We start from the raw sequence: 22,113 nt of genomic DNA on the forward strand, positions 1-22,113 counted from the left end.
ACAGATGAACATACTGGAAATCCAGCTTTAAACAGACATTTCTAATTCTCATTCAACAAAGACTATCAAAGTACCAGTAATCTCTCCATACCTAAATTCTTAATTTCCCTCCTCCCTTCTTCACTCTGAACCTATTCAATCAACTCAGGGGCCAACAGCTACACAGAAACCGATGCATAGATGTTTAATGTTTGGAAACATTTAAACATTTACATTTTTCAACCTCCTCATGAACAAAGTGATTGAAATTCTGACCTCGCAGTGGCAAGTTGGCATAATACGTACTGAAATCAACATGTGAGGTTATCTCATAAATCATTCTACTTGAGAATAAGCTGGAAAAAGAAATTATAGATGTATTTCAAACTCAAAAATGGTGCTTATATTCAAAAAGAGCAAACCTACCACAGGAGTCAAAAATGCTGGAAGGAACTGACCAGGATGTGGAAAGGGGCTGGACTTGTAGCTCAGCTCTCGTTGGGGTCTGTGTTCCAGTTCTCTCTGTCTCTTTATTAGCAACTGTGAGAACATTGATATACTAGACGTCATCTTTTCCCCTTATTTTGGCACTTTTTTGAAGAACGGAACTTCAAGGTTGTTTTTCGGTTTTGTTTGGTTTGAACATTGAACCTGAGTGCATGCAAAGCAGTTTTCTCTTGGCCGTGCCTGAATGGCTTAATGTCATTGCCCGGTGTTTCTGTATTTTCCTATACTTCAATCTTTCTTCAATTACGGAAGTGTGTTTTAGAGAAAAACATTACCTTTTGACAGGTGGGCTGCTGTAGAGCTCCAGTTCTGGGGTCCGCCAGACCTGGGATCACAGCCCCATTGTTCCCTAGAGGCGATGCCAATTCTCTAGACCTCAGTTTCAGGAATAAGAAATAAAATAGTTTTCTCCCTGCAGAGTTTCTGTGACATCATAGATTATATTTGTAAAATGCTTAGCAGAAAGAGGTAATGGTAGTTTAAAGAGAACAACATCCTATAACCCGTACTTGAGAAAATATCGACTCGGTTCATTTGAATTTGTGTTCAGTAGATGTTGCTGACAGTCGCCTCAGAACTTTGTCCATACCTCGGAACATCTGCAGTTCCTTCTTCTGGCTAGTTATCTAGGTCTTCTCCTCATCACCTGCTCAGACTGTGAGCCTCCTACAGGCAAAGCCTGTGACTCCCGTCTTGATGTCCTTTACAACGCAGTTTCCTGGTTTCCCGACATGTGCTGTCTGTCAAACACGAGTCCCAAAATATGCTCCTCAGAGAAAATGTGTTCCATGATCTAATAAGTTTGGGAAACTTTACATGCATGCCATGCCCACCTCTAAGAGCTTTTCGCTGGCATTAACTCATTAAATGTGCTAAAAAGCCCTGTAATAAAGAGGCCCCAACTCTGTTTAACTCAGTATTTTCAAACTTATTATATCATGGAGAACCACCTTTGCTTTCAAATAACATCTACTATCATTTGGAGAAATACTTTTCTCACGGTGGCTAGTGTAGCATTTGCAGAACAGGCAGACAGTAAATATGGATACCATTATGTTTCATGTATTGATATTATGTTTCATATATAACATTTTACGTAAAATCTTCTTATTCCTAACAGCTATCTAATTCTGTCCATATTAAAAAGGTCTGATTTTTCTCATTGGTTCAGGAATACCTAGGCTTCTGGAAAGTAGATTGAGTTCCATATACCAAATGTGCCAACTTATATTAAAACTTAAATTAAAACAATAACAGCAATTGTAAAGACAAGTAAAGACAATTGTAAAGACGATGGCAATTTCTGTTCTTTTAAAATGAATTGTGTGGGATGAAGCTAACTTTAAAAAGTGAGATTCCATTTGGTGATACGTAAAACTATTAAAGTTAAACAAAACATCTAACTCTCAGTTCATCAATGTTAGATAGTATCTGTTCTGATGGCTCTTTCTGTTAGGAAAATAATAACAGATACAGGTATTCCCATAAATGAGAAATCCAGGCAGCAGATAAGCAGTTTGTTAAATCAGTATCTGAATCCAGCAAGCATTCGTAAATAAATACATTTATGTGATATCTAAACGATGGCTTCCTATCAGTTACTATCCATTTTTATTAACACGTTTACTTAGACTAACACTACAATGTTATTCTCTGATAAATTTAGCATTCCATGAAACTTTTATAACTTTATAGTAACTATTTTCTCACCTTTACTTCATGCACTTATGACTCTGTTCAGTCAATAAATAGTTAATTAGTGTTAACTTGGGTCAGCCTAGGGCCAAGTGCTGGGTATTGGTGTTTTCAAAGCACTAATTGATAGCACTTCTCCCTTCTCCAAGAAATTCTTAATCAACTAAAATTAGGAGTCAGGGCTTAAAATATCAGCTCTGTTCTTGGTAAACCCAGATTAGAGAGCAGAGCTATCTGCAGCCTTAGTCTAGGGGGTGCCTCAGCCCCTTTCCAACTGAACTTCATCTCTCAGCACAGACAGAGCACTTAGAAACTGTAGCTTTTCCCCCTCCACCTCCAATAGCGGCTACTGTTACCAACTTACTGATTTCAGGCTAAAATAATAATAGTTACCAATTATTGGCAGCTGCAGCAGGGCCTGGCCTGGTGTGCCATATCTACTTCACATAGCCCCATGAGGTATTTTTACAGAGAAAGAGATGAAGGCTGAGAGAAAAGTAACTTGCTCAAGTTACTTGCAATTCACCAGAAGAAGAGTTGGAATTTGAGTGCAGTTTTCCATGGCTCCAATCCTTAAGCTCACGGTAGCTCTCAGAGAGTGATCTAAGTTGCAAACTCTGAGGTTTCTCCGTTGTGGTCCCTTTTGCATAGACTAGACTCATCCCTGCGATACCATTATTTCCCTGTCTTGCTCTTCAGTAACCGTCCTGCGCTCACTTGTTCCTTCCAGTCAACTAAATGCACCCCCAAAGTTGCTGTTTTTACAAAGACCTGCATTGCTTAGCATAGTCCCTCTCAGCACACATCGGACTGATTAGAGACCAACGTCCTTCGTTGCACGATGGTGGAATAAGAAAAAAAATTGATTGGTAGAGGATAAAAACAACATCTACATAACCACTAAACAAATAGGACACATAACCGATTACAGATCAAGGGCAAGTCAGATGGATGAATGACCTTCACTGGGGCTTCAGGATACAGAAGTAGAGGAGGAGGGGCGGCAAAAAGCATTCCTCTCTTGGAAGAGACGTAACCTCTGATAATTATTAAGTTATTCCCTGAGTACTCTGATTTCCTTGTGGATATGCCTGTGTTATCTCTGTAGCTACTACTGCTGTCTTTCCATACATATCTTTTTCTCGCTCTTGTTTTTAAGCCCTAAGACACCGGCATGCTCTCTGCAAGCCTCTGTGCTTACGCCCAACTCTTGGTTAGCACTCCCTCTAGTGGCAGCTCAATGAATCTCCCACAAGTATTAATGAGCCATCTGGTCAAAAATCACGGAAAGGTTTTCACCGACTTATTTTTGATATAGTCTTTGTTTCTATAATTTTATGACCAGAAAATAGCTATAAAGTTGATCTAACCTGAGTTACTTACTAGTTACTTCGATTTTTATAATTATTAAAAATTATGCCCCACTGGATATGTTAATGCATAAGTTTAACATATCTCCTTTGGTTAAGTTCTTAGTAACTGGAATTTGGAAGACAGAGTGTCCCATCTGTTATGGTCAGGATTGTGTCCTTAATCCCCAATACTATGGAATATAACTATTTGGAGCTAGGATCTTTCGAGAGGTGATTAGTTAAAATAAGGTGATTAAAGAAAACTCTAATCCAATTGACTGGTGCCCTTATAAGAAGAGGAAGCCAAAACAGGGATCAGGGATGCGCAATCACAGAGCTCCCCCATGTGACCAGGCAGTAGGCCGGGGACAGAGGCCTCAGGAGAAACCAAGCCTGCCAACGTCTTGACCTTGGACTTCCAGCCTTCAGAACTGGGAGAAAACAAGTCCCTTTTGTTTAAACCACAGTCTGTGGTAGTTTGCTATAGCAGACTCAGAAAACTAACACACGATCTCTTTTGCCAGACTGTCAACTCATGAATTCTAATCTGTCTCTTCATATTAAGTCAGTCTTTTTAAAAGGGGTTTTAAAGAGTTATAACACAAAATCATTAACATTGGATCTTAGTTGTGGTGTATAATTACTTTTTTACTGTTTCAGATTTGATTTACTACTAATACTTTGTCGAAAAATTTTACATCTCTATTCATAAGAGATATTGATTTATGGCTTTTTTTTTTTTTTTTTGTAATGTCTTTGTCTGGTTTTAGTAGTAGGGAAATACTGGTTTCAGAGAATTAATTAGGAAGGATTCCCTCTGCTTCTGTCCTCTGTAAGAGATTGTAGAGAATTGGCATAATTGATTCCTTAAGTGTTTAGAATTCACCGGTGAACCCATCTGGGCCTGGGCAATTTCTGATTTGGAAGATTATTAATCATTGGTTCAATTTCTTTACTCTTCTCAGTTTTATTCCGATCATGTGTTTCTTCTATGAGTTTTGGCATATTGTGTCTTTCAAAGAATTGGTTTGTTTCATCTAGGTTACCAAATTTGGGATCCTGGAGTTGTTCAAACATTAGGTTTTCATAAAGATCAAAATAATAAATATGTAGTCTTATCTGGCTTGGCCTCAGCAGGCCCTTAGTAAATGTTAGGTAAACGAGTGGTTATAGGAAAGAATTCTCAATGCAGATATATTCCTTGTCAGCTGTTTGTATTTTTGTTTGCTTGCACAAGTGTTATACATTTTTAGAACAAATCTGGCAACATTTTTCTTTCTGTTTCCTTTTCTTGATTCATAATTTAGAAAATTGCCCATTCAAAGATTTGACAGATACATAATTCTTTGTCTAGTGGTTTTTCTACCATAGATTTATATCTGACTATTTACTTCAGCTGGAGTTAATTTTAGTGTGTGGCAACAGAAATCATATTTCTTGAGTAGGAAAGCTAAATATTCCTTTCTTCTTATTGTCACACATGTTCTGAGAGAAATTACAAATTTTATGTTAGGTTAGCAAAGTTCTACGAAACAAATTGTTTTCTTTTTGTTGTTAAGATATCGTTACCTCTGTAAGCTTTTTAATGGCCATCTGTGATGAGCTGAATTGTGTCCCCCTAAAATTTATATCTTGAAGCCCTAACTCCTGACATGATGGTATTTGGAGATGGGACCTTTGGGAGATAAAGGTTAGATAAGGTCACGAGGGTTGGACCCTCCTAATGGAGTTAGTGCCCTTACGTAAGAATAGACATCAGAGAGCTTGCTGTCTCTCTTTCTGCCACATGGGGACACAGGAAGGTGGCTGTCTGTAAGCCAGGAGGCGAACCCTCATCAGAACCAGCCATGCTGGCACCCTGATCTCAAACTTCCAGCCTCCAGAACTGTGAGAAAATAGATCTCTGTTTAAACCACCAGTTTATGGCATTTTGTATGACGCGTGTTATTGAATCTGATTCAACAGCAATCTCCTGTTCTTCTGACCAAAGCACCTCTATTCCCCTTTGGGGAGCACCTGTCTCAGTTCATGTGGTGTGTGAGGAGTTGGCCTCCTCTTTGGCTGTAGGGATGGTCAGGAGCTCAGGATGAAAGAGTGACATTTGCCCATATTGGACAAAAGATGCTGTTTGCCCTCTGGGGTTGCTCGGCTACTTCCTGTCTGGGAATGAAGCTAACATAATGAAAACTGAACTAATAGATTTCTGAGATATCATTTGGGCGCCCAGATTCAGTAATGTGAGAGTCTTTTCTTGGACTTTTTCCATTTCAAGAGCCAATAGATTTTTCTATTTAATGGAAACAGTTGCCATTGGAATCGGTTGACCCCGAAGTATCCTCATGAATACCATCCAGGTAGATTTTGTAAACTGTAATTCATTATGGCTTATGGATTTCTGTTTAGTTGATGCAGACCCCAGAGATGAAGCACAGATGTTTTGTTTTGCGGTCACTCTCAGTGATCAGCAGGAATGGCACTGCTACTTACCTTAGGCCAGGTGGGCGTCTACGAGACATTTCAAAATTAGCATGGCTACAGCACGATTCTCAATTTCCGCTCAAAACTGATTTCTTCCTCTAGCATACCCCATCTCAATAAATGATATTTACATTTGCCTAGCTGCTCAAGGACCACCTGAGGGTCACTCTTTAATTCTTCTCAATTTTTATACTTTACACCTAAATACTAGCAAATCTGTGTCGACGCACCTCCAAAGCTTATTAAAAAACTTCCTTCAAGTCATCTTCAACTTTTGCTTGCGTTTCTGCAGATCCTTCCAAATTCTCTTTCTGCTGGCACGCGTGTTCTGTAAGAACAATCACAGGGGTCCCTTAATACGCACATCAAAGCTGGTGTCACTCCGTGCCCAGAACCCTCCAATGGCTTTGTATTACCTTAAAGATGATATCTAGATTCTTCGCCACACCTGCGGCATCTCACATGGTGTCACACCTGGTTATGTCTTCAGATCCGTCTCACACCACTGTCTCCCCTGCCCGTTATGCTCATCAGTGTGCTACCTGTCTCTTGAGAGGTTATTCCAACGTTGTCGTGATGCATCCAAACCAAACATCTGAAGGAATGCCTAACCGCCGAGCTGGTCTATTTTCCACCTGATGTCAACTCCGCTGGAGATTCCTAGAGAGCAATAATGATGATTTGTACAACCTTTCGGAGATGCCAAGGTCCTCTACTTTATCTTGATACATATTTACAATCTCTATAGTTAGGCATGAGTGTGTTATTACTGTTACTGTTCAGAAAGCACAGTGAAACCCGATGCAGGGTTTAACCTACCCAAGATGATAAAGATGAGTAAATTACTAGTGCTGAGGCTGGAACTAAAGTCTGTTGTGTCTGGTTCATGAATTTTCCTTCGTTACTTTCTGGCCATAAAGAAATGAGGGCCAGAATGACTCTATTCTTATAAAATTTGATCAAAATAGAAGATATCAAAATGGTAGACGAGGGATTTCTTTCAAGAGCTGCACAAAGTGAGTATGGGATGACAGTGTACCTCAGTGCACGGACACTGGTCTGCTCTGCACTTGCGGACAAATGTGTAAGTCATTCTGTACCAATCAATATTTACATAGAAGACTTCAATAAAGGGGTATGTGACAATGAGAAAAAAAGTCAACCCTCTGTCTTATTACAATGAGAAATGAATTTTGCAATAGGCTTTTTAGCAATGTACTTGCATGGGGTTTGAGAGATGCAAACCAGGTCTGTCTCCGCCTACCTTTCTACACACCTGGAGACTTTTTGTTTCAAGGCTCTTCTCATTTCAGATGAGGGTTAACAAAAGGTAGGCAGAGAAGGGAAGGTACTCCAGGAGGCACTCCCTGGCCAGGGGCTTGTTGTCTTCTCTGCAAATTAGCCGTACCTGCATGCTCTTGTTTCTATTAAAAAAAAATATGTATATATATTATATACAATATAATTATATAATTATATATATTATATATATGTGTGTGTGTATGTATGTATGAATGTGTAGAAAACTCCACCAAACCAAATGCACATCAGTGAGCAAAATGTCTGCAGCTGGCCATTTAGAAAAGCAAACTCTCTACTGCAGAGGTTGTTAAAACTGTGCCATAAATTCTCAGGGTACAATTGTTTCTTTTTCTTCATTATTGAAAACCCCGGAACGAATGAAAATATTTTGACACGGTGTATATCAGCTTTACTATGGCTATAAGTCTTAATCTCCTGAGTCAGTGGGATGGGGAAAAATGGGGCTTGTAAAGGATGTACTGGCAGTCGCACACTCCAACGGGGCTTCAGGGGAGAGCTGTGATTAGAATGAAGAGAGAGAGCCCTTCCACTCCTCCTCGCTGCAGAGAAAGGCAGGAAGGCGGAGGCAGGGCGGCCCCCGTGTGCTCAGTAGGCACCAGGCCTGCGCGCCTGGTGGGAGGCTGCATGCCGGGGAAGATGGGGGTGCATAGGCTGGCTGCACCCTCAGCAGGGTCATGGTGGGAAAATGATGAGGGAAGCCAGCAAGAGGTTGTCCAGATTATAAATCACTAGCCTACAGGACTCTGATTTATTCCACGTAGTAGCTGCCTGCTCCCTTTTGTTTCAGGACAGAACGGGAAGGCTAGATGGGATGCTTTGATTGACAGGAATCCGACAAACTACTCGAGGACGTGTAACTTAAGCTGAGATGCAAAAGAAGTCGTAGTTTCGTGCCTTGAACTGGGCCAGACATATTATAGTATGTATAATATGTTTTCATTATAGGTGCATTCCTTCCCCTGAAAACATCTTTCTTGGATCTTATTCCCCAGATTTGGGGTGTCATTAGGGTAAATTCCTGAGCAAGGCAGTCTCTAGAGCTGGGACGGGCCTGGACCAGGAGCCAAGGTTATCAGATAAGGAGCTCAAGCACAGAATAAATACCATCGTTTGGTTTCAGGATGGATTCTGAGCCACGGTTGAGTTAAAATCCAGATCTAGTGGCTCCATAAATATGACCTTCCCAAGGCTGGGGGAAAGACCTTTCAGAGCTCGCGTCAGTCCCAGGAAGGAGGGGCGTCTCATTCCCCATCTGATCTCTCTGTGGGTTCTGGACATACATAGCTTTTCAGGGAAGAAGCTCATCACATTCTCGCGTCAGGCTTAGATCATACTGTCACTTTGCTTGCAATCCCAGGCACACACCTTCTGTCCACTCCCCCAGACTCATCCTCCACCCTTCTCCATTCTGCGGGGCCACCATCAGCGCGTTTCCTTGCCCTTTGGCTTCCACGTGGCTTTGGCCGAGGGGAGGGCCCCTGCCAAGGGAGGAGCATGAGGTCACACCATGCATTTCCAACTCCCATCCTGCAAGGTCATCTCAGGATGGCTGTGTCCCTGTTTTTTTTTTTCCAGGTTCCCACAATATCTATCTGCCTCTTTCTGGGTTTCGGTAATTGCACATTCTTGCCCGCTCGACTTGGTAACAGGGCAGCTTCTACAGCCCTGGGTTACCGCATTCTCAGTTGGGTTACTGTGGGTTTTCTCACCCATACCTTCGGAAAATAATAAACTCTTCTGAAGTTATCCCACTTGGAAAGTGCCGTCTGCTTCCTGTTGGGAATCCGACCATACGAATGACCTTCTGCTTTGTCCGTTCCCGACGAACTTTGACGGGTGTTTCAGGTTCTGAGGCAAATGCGACCTTCTTTCTGGAGCACGTCCTACCGCCCCATCTCACCGCCACACCCAGAAGTATTTGGCTGATACTCTGACACCCTCCGGCACCTATGCTCCCTGCATTATGGTTCCTACTGGGTCCCATGGGAGTTATTTGTTACATGCCGGGTTATCCCTCCCTTCCCACATCAGACTGTGAGCTCGTCAAGGCAGGCATGCATCTGACTCACTTTCCTGTCTCTGATGTTTTGTTTACTGCCTGTTCTTTTTGTGAGGTCACTAAGGCCAGCCGTGGGGAGCTGACAAGGGTCACCGTCACATTGTACAGGCTGTACCATCTTCTTCCTAGAATTGCTGCCTGTGACATTTAACCTGTACAGGGAACCGTGAGTTGGTTTTTCTCAGTTGAAAGCCTTGGCATGATGGTAGCTGTATAATGAGGACACCAGAGGAGGTGAGCTTGTTTGGTGGGACTTGAAGAAAAATTCTAATCCGATTTGCGTCATGATTAGTCAACCCAGTCAAGTCGTGTCATATCAACACTGTGTATTATGAATCTACTGTGCCAGGAATTGCATTCAAGGATGCCTCCTTGACTTTCAGATCTCACTTTTGGAAAGTTTACAAAATGCTTTGGAGAAAACCTGAGCAGAGACTAAACACGGTTCCTCTTATTTTGAGCCTCACTCTGATACCCATTCTTCCCACTCCTTGGGCAATAATACCAGCTCAGGAGGCCAAAGAATCTTCTTTCTATCTTCCTCCACTTCCGCTCTTTATCCTTTCCAGCAGAAGCTGTTCAAAGCCTAAAAGTGCTAAGATTTCTGGTAAATCAAAATCCCTTCTTCCTTCTCAGAATTTTCTCATGACGTGTAGAGATGTGGGAAGCCAGGTGTGACTTATACTAAGTTTCTAACTAGTGACCAAACTTGTTTATCATTGAGAGCACAGGGCTCGGGTGAGCCTCCATGGTATCAAAGTCACCAGTTGGTGAGGGTGGCCATTCACTTCTTGTCACCATTTCCTTCTGTTTTCTCTCACGTACCCCTGCACTTCAGAGGCCCCAGTGGAGACTGATCAGTCTGCAAGCTGGAATCCTCTGGTGACAGCACATAACCTGATGCTGGTCAGGTTGCTGTATCCACAGCCTCAAAGTAACTGGTCCAATGCCAAGGCCAAGAGCCCCCAGAGCAGAGGGGTGAGTTCGTGCTGAGTCAAACTACACAGTGAATGTCTTCATTTATTCTCTCTGGCTGCTTCTTTATAAATTCCACTCATCTTTCTTCTTTGGTGTTTTTTCATTAAAAATGCTGTCAGCAGAGCAATTTGATATCCAAGGGAAGACACTGTTTGTGAGGCATTTTTCTTTTTTGAGTAGTTGGAGTAGAAAATTCTTTTCTATTTGATAACCTTTCTATTTTTTTTCTTCCACCGAGAATGTAAAGTGGAAGCCGACAGAATGTGTTAACCTTTCTGACTCTGCGCTTCTTCATCCTCATCACCGTCGACCCCCCGCCCACAGCCTTGGATGCCCCAGGCGCGGTGTGGAGCGAGGTCTGCAGGCCCGGGCAGCTGCGGCTGGGCGCTCCCGATGCGCAGAAGCAGGAACCCCAGGGGATGGACGGACGCCCTGCCCTGCCTGCCCCAGGACGCCTGTTCCACATGCAGTGACTCTAGAGATTGAAAAATGACAGGAAAAAGTGCTATCAGAGGGGGCAACAGGGGTGCAGAACACATCACAAGTCTCTGATTCTCTTTACCGCTTGTCTCCATTGCAGTCTTTTACCAAGCTATTTTAAATAGGACTATTATTACTGCATTTGAAAATCATTTAGTATGAACCTACTACGTGCCCGGCACCATGTTATGTATTATGAGTAGAACTCATAATTACTGTCCTCAAGAAGTTCAAGTCTAATGGAGAGGCAGGTGCACACACGAGTTAGCACAGAACGCTGCAGGAGCAAAGCGGAGGGGCTCCTACATGTGGCTTGGGCAGCTGCTCCGGTCCAAATCCTACCCACGGACTGCAGGTCCGCTGGGAAGACAAGGTGGATACTGGCTGTCAGGTGGGTTGTCTTACTGTCTTCCTCGGGGTCTCACCTACATAGCTTAGTAAAAAGACTGTCACCTTTTCATTCAGTGAGACTGTTCTCTGAGGCTGACAAAATGAACAGCCACCGGAAGCTCCTTAAGACAGTGTAGTCTCAGTGGATACGAATATCTTAAATGGTGGCTATTTGTGCCTGGGCTTCAGGGAGGAGGCGGTGGGGTGCCTGGGCCTCCGAGGGCCAGCACTGTGGGTTTCGTATTCACAGAACCCAGTGTGGTTCCTGGCACACAGTACAATCACGGTGACATGGTGTCTTACTTAATGGATTCATGAGTTAGGAGCTGAGTGATCTGCGTTCTGGCCGGGTGGCTTTTGATCTGTCACTTTTTCCTCATCTCGGTTCTTTCATCTATGAAATGAGGGTTCATGCTTGAGGAGCTTCAAGGACTCTTCCTCCTTTGATATTTCCCCAGTCAATAAAATGACATAAAATAAAACAAAACCCCTCCCTTTCAGAAAGGATGATTGGCAGTGCCCAGGAAGGGAAAGCAGCTCTCTGAAGGGTATGTGACATTAGTTTATACTGCAAAGGGAAATCATAGGCTTTAAGGCCAATGCCTTTCACAGTGGAGAGTTTGAGGTTGATCGAATAGTTCAGAGATTAAAGATACATTTCCATTAAGGGGATTCATATCTCTGTTACACTCAAGAGTACATTTTTTTTACCCCCGTTGCTTCTTGTTTTTTGAGTTTTTTGGAACTGTAGGAAGAAAAAAGGTGAAAGTAACTGCTTCTTGGAAGAAACTGGGGAGAGAGGCTCTGTGATAATTTGTGAAATTAACTGCTATAGTTGGTTAAAAGGAGTCATGGATAGAGATGGTATGTTGCATCCCTATTTGATTTAAGTATTGAACACATGGAATACTTCACGGCAATAAATGATTTACCTGGGAAAAGGCAGTACCATACGCAGTCACTCATATGCTAACCGTGACCCTGGCTCGGTTTGAAGGACCCTCTGTTGAGATTGGGGACACTGAGACTCTGAATGGAGGGCGCAGGGTTATCCTCCAGTATTCTTCCTCTAAATATTTCAGCTAAAATTCAGCCTAGAATTTTTTTTTTTCCAGCCTAGAATTTTCATGTGAATCTTTGTTGGCATCTGAGGAACTCTGAGTTCCTCAGGGGCTGTTTTTTTTTTTTTTTTTCCTAGGTTTAGGCATGTAGGGACATGAGTCTGAAGTTTTGTCATAAATTAGGTGATGAGTGTAGCGAGAAAAAAGCAGGCAGGACATTGGACACAAATTTTAAAGATCACAAATTAGGACTTTTGCAGAGATTCTACTGGATGGTAACTGGATACAGGAGACGTGGTCATAAAAAGGTGTTTATGGTCAGAAAACATCATCCCTGGAGAAACAGTAGGTACACAAGGCAGAGAAGGGCTTTGAGGGGACTTGGAGCTCGGGACAGGATTTTATTCACCGGGCACAGGGAAGTCAAGACCGGAAGACTAGCCCTTATGTGCATTGATTTGGAGCAGAATAGAGATGGCCAGGAACACTGAACAAGGAGCTGTTTTCTCTACATAGCAAATACCATTACGATTTACTGACTCTGTGCTCCCTGCCCGTCTGCCTCCAGTACTGAGCCCAGAACCCATGTCAAGCCGAAGTGGAAATTGACTAGTTTCAACTGCCAAGGATGTAAGGTCAAGGATCCCGATGGGCCATTGCAATGCTTTGTGGACTTAGGATAATTTTTTCTCTAAAACCCCCCTTGTTTGGGGGGGTTTGCAGAAATTTGAGCACTTTGACATTCTTTAGAATGGGATGGGGAAAGTGAATGATATGTATGACTCCACTGAGGATGCCATGTCTAGAAGACTGAGCTGCTTGGTGTTAATGACGTTAGTGGGTATGTCATGTGTCAGGTCCATCAATATGAAACTGCCATCTGTGCAAGACGGCCCCACCCCCACCCTGACAAATGACCACAACAGTGTTGTAGGGTGCACGCCGTAATGCACGTTCCATGCTGGGGAATTGGAGAAATGTGAAGTTTCCGGCTAAGCTCTGAGGGTCTGCAACTGTTAAACCATTTCTATTTCAAGTGAAATGATTCCTTAAGATGGAAGGAAGGTTTTTGTTCTCATTATCAGGTAGTCATTAGCTAAGCTATTGTCCATCTGCTAACTTGAAAGTTATTGGTGTCTTTTGGGAAAGAAAAATAAAAAACAAAAATTTTAAAAAGAGACTAGAATTAGTTTTGTGTGCTGCCAACCATAAAAGATACCATTTGAATTTATGAATAATAGATAGAAAGGCTTTCACTTGGACTCAATTTCTTTGGCTGCTACCAAACTTCTCCGTGAAGAAAATAGCAATTAACTTAATGCCAGTCACTCTCGGGACACATTGGGAAATACGACGGGAACACTAGATGTTGTCAGAAATCATTTTTGGTTGAAATGAGTCTTATAATTTATTGCTTCTTGGGTTTCTTATGCTTGTAAAAAGGGTTCAAGTACAGAGAAATGCTGAAACTCTTTTAATAGGAGACATATTCTGATTTAGATCAGTTAAATTAACACAAAAGTTCTCTACCTAATTCCTCACACTGTAATTCTGCTGCATAGGGCGGGAAAGGAGGCGGGAGGATCAGGAAGTGGGAGGGTCAGGAAGTGGGAGGATCAGGAAGTGGGAGGATCAGGGAGTTGATGATGTTTAATAGCCATTAGCTCTTAGGCAAAAGTCTTCTCATGTTATAAAATCTACTTTTAGAATAGATTTTTTTAAATTAATTTTTTCATGATGACATTGGTTAATGAAATCTAATAAGTTTCAGCTGAACATTTTAACAATAAGGCATATATATATACACACACACACACACACACACACACACACACACACACACATATATATATATATATATATATATATATATATATATATATATTTGTATTGTGTGTTCACCTCCCATAGATTTCTTCCTGTCACCACATATTTGACCCCCTTTACCCCATCTACCTACCCCCTCCCTTCACCCCTCACCCTCTGGTAACCACTAGTCTATAGTCCATGTCCATGAGTCTCTTTTTGTCTGTTCTATTCATTTGCTGCTTTTAGGTTTATATCCCATACATAAGTGATATCATGTGATTTTCAACTTTTTCTGTCTGGCTTATTTCACTTGGCATGATTATCTCGAGGTCTATCCATGTCGTCTCAAATGGCAGTATTTCATATCTTCTTATGACTAATATTCCATTGTATATATGTGCCACAGCTTCTTTAGCCAATCATCTATCATAGGACATTTTGGTTGCTTCCATGTCCTGGCCACTGTGAATTGTTTTGAAAATTAAATAAATAAACGTAAAGCTACATTGTTGAACTATGAAGTATAAGAGTATTCTTAAGTTTTTTCCAAGTCTTTTACATATTTGACTGCTTATATTAAAATTTGAAGGCACGAGCATGTTTTCTGGGTTCAGCACGAGAAATATTTTGTTTATTATCCCTATCTTTCTCAAAGGAATTTAAGAGGATTACATAATCTTCAAGATTGAGGGCACACCTGGGAATGAAGTGTGGTTTTGTCCAGCCTTCCTCTCAGGATCACACTTGAAAGCAGGTCAATCCACCTTAGTGTGACCATACCCCATGACTACACATTCGTCTCATTGCCAGGCAGCTTTGAGGTTAGAAACTTATATTGAACTAAAATTTGTCTCAATATAACTTCCATCCACTGGTCCTAAATTCTACCACACCAATATACAATTTATTTTTCTTGCAAATTACGGTCTCTTAAGACTTTGGAGACAGCTTCTTTATTCTTTCTCTGAGAGTCTTCTGTGGAGGAATCTGGAAGGAAATTACATGTTGTTATATTGAATGCTTTAGATATGTTTCGTACGTGTTTGTAGGAGCCTGGAAGTCTGTTTCATTCTGAGAATGACACCTCTACCTTCCTCGTTGTCCTGATAAGAGCAGGCCGTCAGAAATGGACAAATGGCACACATTCAGTCAACAGCATTATCGAGATGTCTCAGCCATGGATAAAAAATAGAATTGCGCTTTTCTCCTGGTTCTTTCATTTCCTAGGGCAATATATATAATTCTAGCTCTCTCGTACCTCCCTAGTGGCTGTTATGGAAATGGCCGGGAAGGTCGCAACTCCTGAATCCAAGTCTGGATTTTCTCCAATGCCTAAAGTCCAGTCGATATTGGGCAATTCCTTTCCTTCTTATTTGGTAGCAATTGAAAGTGCCAGTGGAGCAGCCAAAGATGCCATCGATCAGCGATGACCGATCAATACGCAAGTAGCCAGGGCCCGATTTTCTTGTTAGCCTTCTAGTGACTCAGAAAAAAATAAACCGGTCTTAATAAAGTCACCAGTTGAAGTAGTTGTGTTCGGACGCGTAGGGTCACTGTGTTGTTCCGCGGCAGAGCACCACCCAGACTTCCTGTTTGGGGTGGTCGCCTGCCCTGTGACGGTTACACAGAGATCTTAATGCTTTATGCACTGTGCAGCGTCGTTTGACATGCACAGTACCCCTATTGTAATATTTCTGGTTACATGAGTTTATTTGGTGAGATAGACTTCATCCTGTTTAAGTGATAATTTTTTTCACATTTGGATCTTTTTTTACAAAAAGAAAAAGTTAACTTGTGATCTGGAAGGGGTAGAAAAATTGAATTCTAAATCCAGGACATAACCCCTTAACACTGAAGTAGAATGTAGAAGAGAAAGCTATTGCTACAAAACAAACAAACAAACAAACAAAAACTTGATTGAGCCGTAAATTATACACCAGTACATACAGTGTACCCATTTAATGTGTATATTTCCATGATTTTGAAAAACATATAAACTCATGTAACCACTGCCACGTGAAAAACTAGAACATGTCTGTCATGTTAGAAATTCCCTCCATGTCTTTGCCAGATATTTCTGATGCCTTCAATCCCTGTCCCAGAGCAAATACCAATTAGCCTTCCATCAATTTATATTAATTTGTCTTTTCTTGAGTTTTATAGAAATGGAATCACAAAGTCTGCATTCTTTCACATCTGGCTTCTTTCACTTGGGATAATGTTTCTGAGAGACATCCATGCTTTTGCATGCATTCTTTTTATTGCTGGGTATTACTCCATCGTCTAAGTCTATGACACTTTGTTTATCCATCATTTGCGGAAGGGCATTTATGTAAAAGGCCTTGTACATAGGCTTTCACTTGTCTTGGGTAAATACTTGGGGATGGAATTACCCGGGTTGGAGGCATTTCACTGCATTTACATTCCTTTGATGATTAATGTTAATCATATTGTTGGTATGTATTAGTCATTCGTAAACCATTTGTAAAATATCAATGCAAATCTTTTGTCCATTTTAATTGAATGTTTGTTTTATAATTAAGTAGTAAGTGCTTTTATATATTATGGACATAAGTCCTTCATTATATATATTGTTATATATGTAATTATATATGTGATGTATATGTGTGTATATACATATATATACATATATACTTTTCAATCAATTAATGGACTACCTTTTCATTTCAAGGGGGTTTTTTGAAGACTAGAAATTTTAAACTTGTTTTTTATTTTCTAAGATATCTTAGCCTATCCCAAAGTTACAAATATTATAACATAAATATATATATGCATTTTTAACTTACAGCAGTCTACCTTTATGTAATATTATATTGCTTCACTTAAAGTGTAAGAACTTTAAAACATCAAACTTTTATTTCACTCTTCCCATTCATATACTTTTGTTTTCATAGATTTTATTTCTATATATATATATATTATAAAGTTCACAATACATTTTTATTGTTTTAAAGTCACTTATCTCTTAAGAAATTAAAATTTTTTATTTATAGTTTCATACACATTTACAATTGCTGGCACTTTTTATTCCTTTTAAATGACCCAAGTCTCTAGATGGGACACATCATTTTCTCTTTAATGGAAGATTTTACTATTAATTTTTTTTTTTTTAGTGCAAATTTTCCGGAGACTGATTATCTCTGTTTATCTGAAAGTCTTTATTTGACCTGCATTTTTGGTATTTTCACCGTGAATAGAACTCATTTCGTCTGCTGTGACCCTTGTCAGTCTCTTCTGGATTCGGCCCCGAGTGGTCAGTGAGGACTTTCTTCTCTGGCTGGTCTCCTCACCTTGTACATCATTTGGAAATTGTTCAGCTTATAGCTCCAGAGTCATGCTTTCCTTGGCCATGTGCAGGGTAGCCCTATGCAAGCACAGCTCAGTCCGTATTTAGCAAAGGCTCCAGGAGACTCCAGAGAAAATTCTGGAGTTATTTTCCACTGCACATTCTTCTCTAGAACTTTTCCCTGCACTTTCGAGCTGCCTCATCTTCCCTGGACTCAAATCTCATCTCTGTCTTCTCAATTCAGAAAGATCGCCTTGCTCTGCTTGGAGTCCCCCCTCTCTGTGCCGTATCCCAGAATATGCTTCTAGACAGAAATCTGGGCTTATGGTAGGGTTCGCCTTGCTCTTTCCATTCTCTGGCTCATAGAAGGGTCTGTATTCAAAATTATACTGTGACTCTGTTAGGGTCTGAAATGACACTTCTGCCATATACAACTAGACAACTGGACACAATATATAAAACAATGGTTTGTAGGCCTTGGAAAATAGGTAGCAGAACATTGTGCTTCAAGAGAAAACTGATACTCTTGTCATGACACCATAATATTCTTCCATAACTCTATCTTATTATTTATTTTTTGCATTCACTCAGCACATCTGTACAGAGTGGGAAAATCAAGGGTTTTTTTTTGCTTTAACTTCTCATCCTTTGCAAGAGCTTATGAGCTCATTTATTTTTTTGGTCAACTATTTAAAATGGACGTTTTCAGTAGACTAATGGTTAAAATTCAAGTATTGATATTTGAAGGTTGAAGATTGATACTGTATTTAAAGTCTACTGTGGAGTTGGGGAAAGTCACTGATGTCAAAATGAGGGATTCTCTGAGCTAGTTATTAGATTTCTCATTCTTCTGAGAGTGCCTTTTGTGAATTCATCTATTCTTCTTCTTCTTCTGTCTTTGAATCTGTCATGACATGTAAGTAAGCATTATTATTTTTTTAATCCTGAAGAATAGCAGTTTTAAAATATTATTCCACTGAAGAGCTAAAATAAAATAACCGCTTCTTGGAAAGTTAACAAGTAAACCCTGGTTTCTGAGGATGCCATTTCCCTGTTTGTTTCGGTCCCCCGGCATATAGCTCTTTTGACTCTACATGCCTGGCAAACATTTTAAATGGGAAGGATAATAAAACATAAACTTCTGAAAAAGTAAAGAAAATAAGGCCTCTATGAACATACCAGAGCTTCTTGCTTACTCATACTTCCCCACGGATTTAGGAAGAAATTGTGATGTGAAATGACCATTTGAGTTTTTTTTTCACTTTCCTTTACCAGTGTGTGTGATTAACCCCATCAATTCACTACGCCATGGATTTCTGGAGGTTGTCTTAACCCAAAGAAAAGGATGTTCACATAAGGTGGGAAACCGGGTAGCAAGGTGGAACGTGATGACGTGCTGTTTCCCCAAGCACGCTAAACTCTTTCAGATCCATTATTTACGGTCATGTCTTCTCTCAAATTAAACATTACATACTGTTTTATCTTCCTGGAATGTCTTTCCCAACTGTCCACCGGGAAGACTTTAGACACTATTCGATTCTCAATTCAAACACTTTGCTATGAAATTTCTTTTCCTTTATCAGACAATTATATTCGCCGCTTTTCCTATGCTTCCTGTAATAGTCAATACAATGGTAATCTTACTACGGTTACTATTAAGAATGTGATGCTTTGTTCATTTTAGATTTTCTGCGGTTCAGTTTGCTGTATCCTAAATGTTGGAGAGGTCATTGAGAAGGGAGGACTGACGCTTGACCTGCATGTCAAGGTCATTGAGAAGGGAGGACCGACGCTTGACCTGCATGTCACCTGAACTTGGACACTCAGTGTCCTCGCCCTTCCCCTGTCTCCTGTCTTTGGAATGAATGCTCTGCCTACTGTTTCCACAGTGGGAGTCATGTTAAAGGATGCAGCTTGGAGAGAGCGATGTGTTGTTGAGACCATCTGGACGGAATATGTGACTGAACCCAGTTAAGGCCTTGCTAAAAACTTTTAAGCTTCTGGTGGGTGAGTGTGGGAATCTACTCGTCTTGCGTCGCCAAAGACTAGCCTCATATGTAAGTTCCATTGTTTTGTAAACCTGTCATCTACCAATCAGAGTGGCCTGCTTCTTTCTTTCATCTCTCCTTGCCCTCTGTGTGTGTGTGTGTGTGTGTGTGTGTGTGTGTGTGTGTGTGTGTGTTGGGAGGCAGTTTCAGATTCCACACCGGAAGCTCCCAAGGGTAAGAACCAGCACCGAAATAACAATACTGACCTTAAATCCTCGCTTTTGCACTAACGCTCACACTTTATATGGCCCCTTTGGGGTATATTTTTAACTCATGAAGATGCTTAGTTGCGCACAACATGCTTGCACCTGTAGCACAAAGAATAATAGGTCTCTGTCCTTTAGAAATCAGTGAGGTTGCATAAAATACCACATAACAGCTTATAAAATACACTAATACATATCCACACACTGAGATACACAGTGTGCACTCTGATAAAAGGGAAATACATTCTATCTGTATCTGACACCTAATGACCTTGATTGCCTTCTCCTAATTCTGATAAGAATCCTGTGAGGCAGGTGTATTGATTCGGTTCATGTTCATCCCCAAACTAGAGGATGAAGCGGAATATGTATTTGCCTTTTCTAAATAGAAGAAGCCAGGAAGTAGGTAATCCAAGACTAGTAGAGTGATCCTACGGTCAGAGAAGAAGCAGGGTCCTTCCAGCTTTACTTCATGGAATTGCCAGATTACAACCCTCACAGCAGCAAATTTCATAGTGAATGTTGCACTTGGAGAATAGGAGAAGATATCCTCCCTTAGAGGAGACTTTTGGAAGGCTTATGCAAAACTTCCACTTTGGCAGGAAATCAGCATCTGCAAGTAGGCATTGTCATTGGACCTTGCAGGCGAAGGCCTGCAGGCAGGGAGTGATGGAAAGGGGCCTGGAGCTAGAAGACCCGGATTCTTGGCCAGTTCAATCATTTACTAAAGATGAGACTTGGAACCTCTCACTTCTGAGCATGCTAGTCTTCTCACTGAAAATGTTGGTATTATTTCCCATCTGATAGATGCTTTGTTATGATTAAATGACAGGCAAACTCTGACTTGCTATACTAATTAGTTCTTAGAGGAGTTGAAAGTTTGGTTACTGTGGTCACCATTAGGTAACTGAAACAAGGAAATAAATAAAGAAGGTGCTTCGTGTTATCAAAAGCTGCAGATTTTTCAAGCATTACAGCTGTATAGTGTCAATCAATGGTCTTTGGCACCTAGTCAATGACAACAGGAATCCCCAATTTGGGGTGCAGTGAAGGAAACTGTATTCAGTGCCAACAGCTCAATTGTGATACAGTCCAGCTGGGGGACAGCATGGCTGCCAGGCGGCCCTCAGGCTAGGCGGCTCTCCAGCTAGATAGCTCTGCTCCTGTGAGATGTCTTTGATGTTTCAGCTCAGGTGGGGGAGAGATGGTCTTCAGTAGAAAGGGAACACATGCTCCCCATAGCAAGGAGGACTTAACTTATTTAGAGAGAAGTCCCCACCTCTGGTCCATGATTGGTTCATTACCATGGAAGAGAAGAGGCCAATCCTTACAATTCCATTGACTCAAAAAGCACTGTCCTGATTGGTCAAAATGGAGACACTCTGATTGGTCAGCGAAGATGCTGACTGGGGAAGATACAATTGCATTGCTCTGATTGGACAAAGAAAGTTGCAGCTCTATTGGTTGAAATACCATTCTAGGAACTCCTTTATAAGAGCTGGCTCAGAAGGCAGGAACACAGTACAGGCAGGCAGTTCAGTGCAGGAGGTCCACAGCTTAGCGGATGCTTCTTTCCTAAGTGCAATTTTTGTGAGAGGCCGCTGTTTGGAAACGATCATTAGGCTGTTTTTAAACTTGAGCCCAGTTAGCCACAGAAGCCCTCTTTGGTAGGAATGTCCTTTATCAGGTTCAACGAGAGCCACTTTCTTTAACAAACGTGAGAATGTGTTTCCCGTTTTCACTTTAGAGCTCCTGTAGGTTGTGGTTTCCACCAGAGTATGCATTTTTCTGGGCATGCTTCTTACAAGAAGTGCTTAGGATGAATGAGACTGAAAGAACTGGTGGAGACCGAGACCACAGAACTCAAAGAAACGTCACATCACGTCTCGCTAACCTGGCCACTTGGTGGGAGCGAAAGCAGAGCCTTGGGAATTGGGGAAGAGTTCTCCAGCAGCTGTGGGTCCATCCTGCACCCCAACCTCAGAGTGGTGAGTTTTTATTAGAGCTCTACCAGGGAATGAGAATTTTAGAGTATGCAATTAGCTATTTAAGAACTTAATTTCCTTTAATAGGACATAATAATTTCTCCTTGATTTATCAGTTGTTTCTTCAAAGTCATTTCCTATTTTTTTGCTTATTCAATTGTCTTTTTCTGATGAAGTAAGTTCAAAACAATGAAAGTTCCAGTTATTCCATTGTATAGGGGAGAAACTGAATTGCAGAAGGAAATAACAAATGATTCCCAGAATGATGTGGCATGCGCAGTTCTGGCTCTGCCGCTTACAAGTTCAGGTTCTTGAACAAGTTATTTAGCATTTCTGAGCTTGGATTTTCTCATCTGTAAAATGGGGCTAACGATACCTACCTCTCACAGCTATTGTGGAGTTAAACAAAAACATCCAGCGCTTTGCCTACCACACAAAAATCGTGCATCATTCCGT

General features: G+C 41.1%; 2 long non-coding RNA genes across 3 annotated transcripts in view; both read left to right on the plus strand.

The window, feature by feature from the left end:
- Positions 1 to 19,526, plus strand: part of LOC107515285 — an 86,891-nt gene extending 67,365 nt beyond the window's left edge. For both annotated transcript variants that reach the window (XR_004951992.1, XR_004951991.1), the window contains exon 3: positions 19,308 to 19,526. This is a non-coding gene — a long non-coding RNA (uncharacterized LOC107515285). The remainder of the gene's footprint in view (positions 1 to 19,307) is intronic.
- A 1,031-nt stretch (positions 19,527 to 20,557) lies between these two features.
- LOC118605207 overlaps positions 20,558 to 22,113 on the plus strand; it is a 222,379-nt gene continuing 220,823 nt past the window's right edge. The window contains exon 1 of the long non-coding RNA XR_004951990.1: positions 20,558 to 21,660. This is a non-coding gene — a long non-coding RNA (uncharacterized LOC118605207). The remainder of the gene's footprint in view (positions 21,661 to 22,113) is intronic.

This window comes from Rousettus aegyptiacus, unplaced genomic scaffold, assembly GCF_014176215.1.
Source record: "Rousettus aegyptiacus isolate mRouAeg1 unplaced genomic scaffold, mRouAeg1.p scaffold_m13_p_7, whole genome shotgun sequence".
In the NCBI taxonomy this organism is placed as follows: domain Eukaryota; kingdom Metazoa; phylum Chordata; class Mammalia; order Chiroptera; family Pteropodidae; genus Rousettus; species Rousettus aegyptiacus.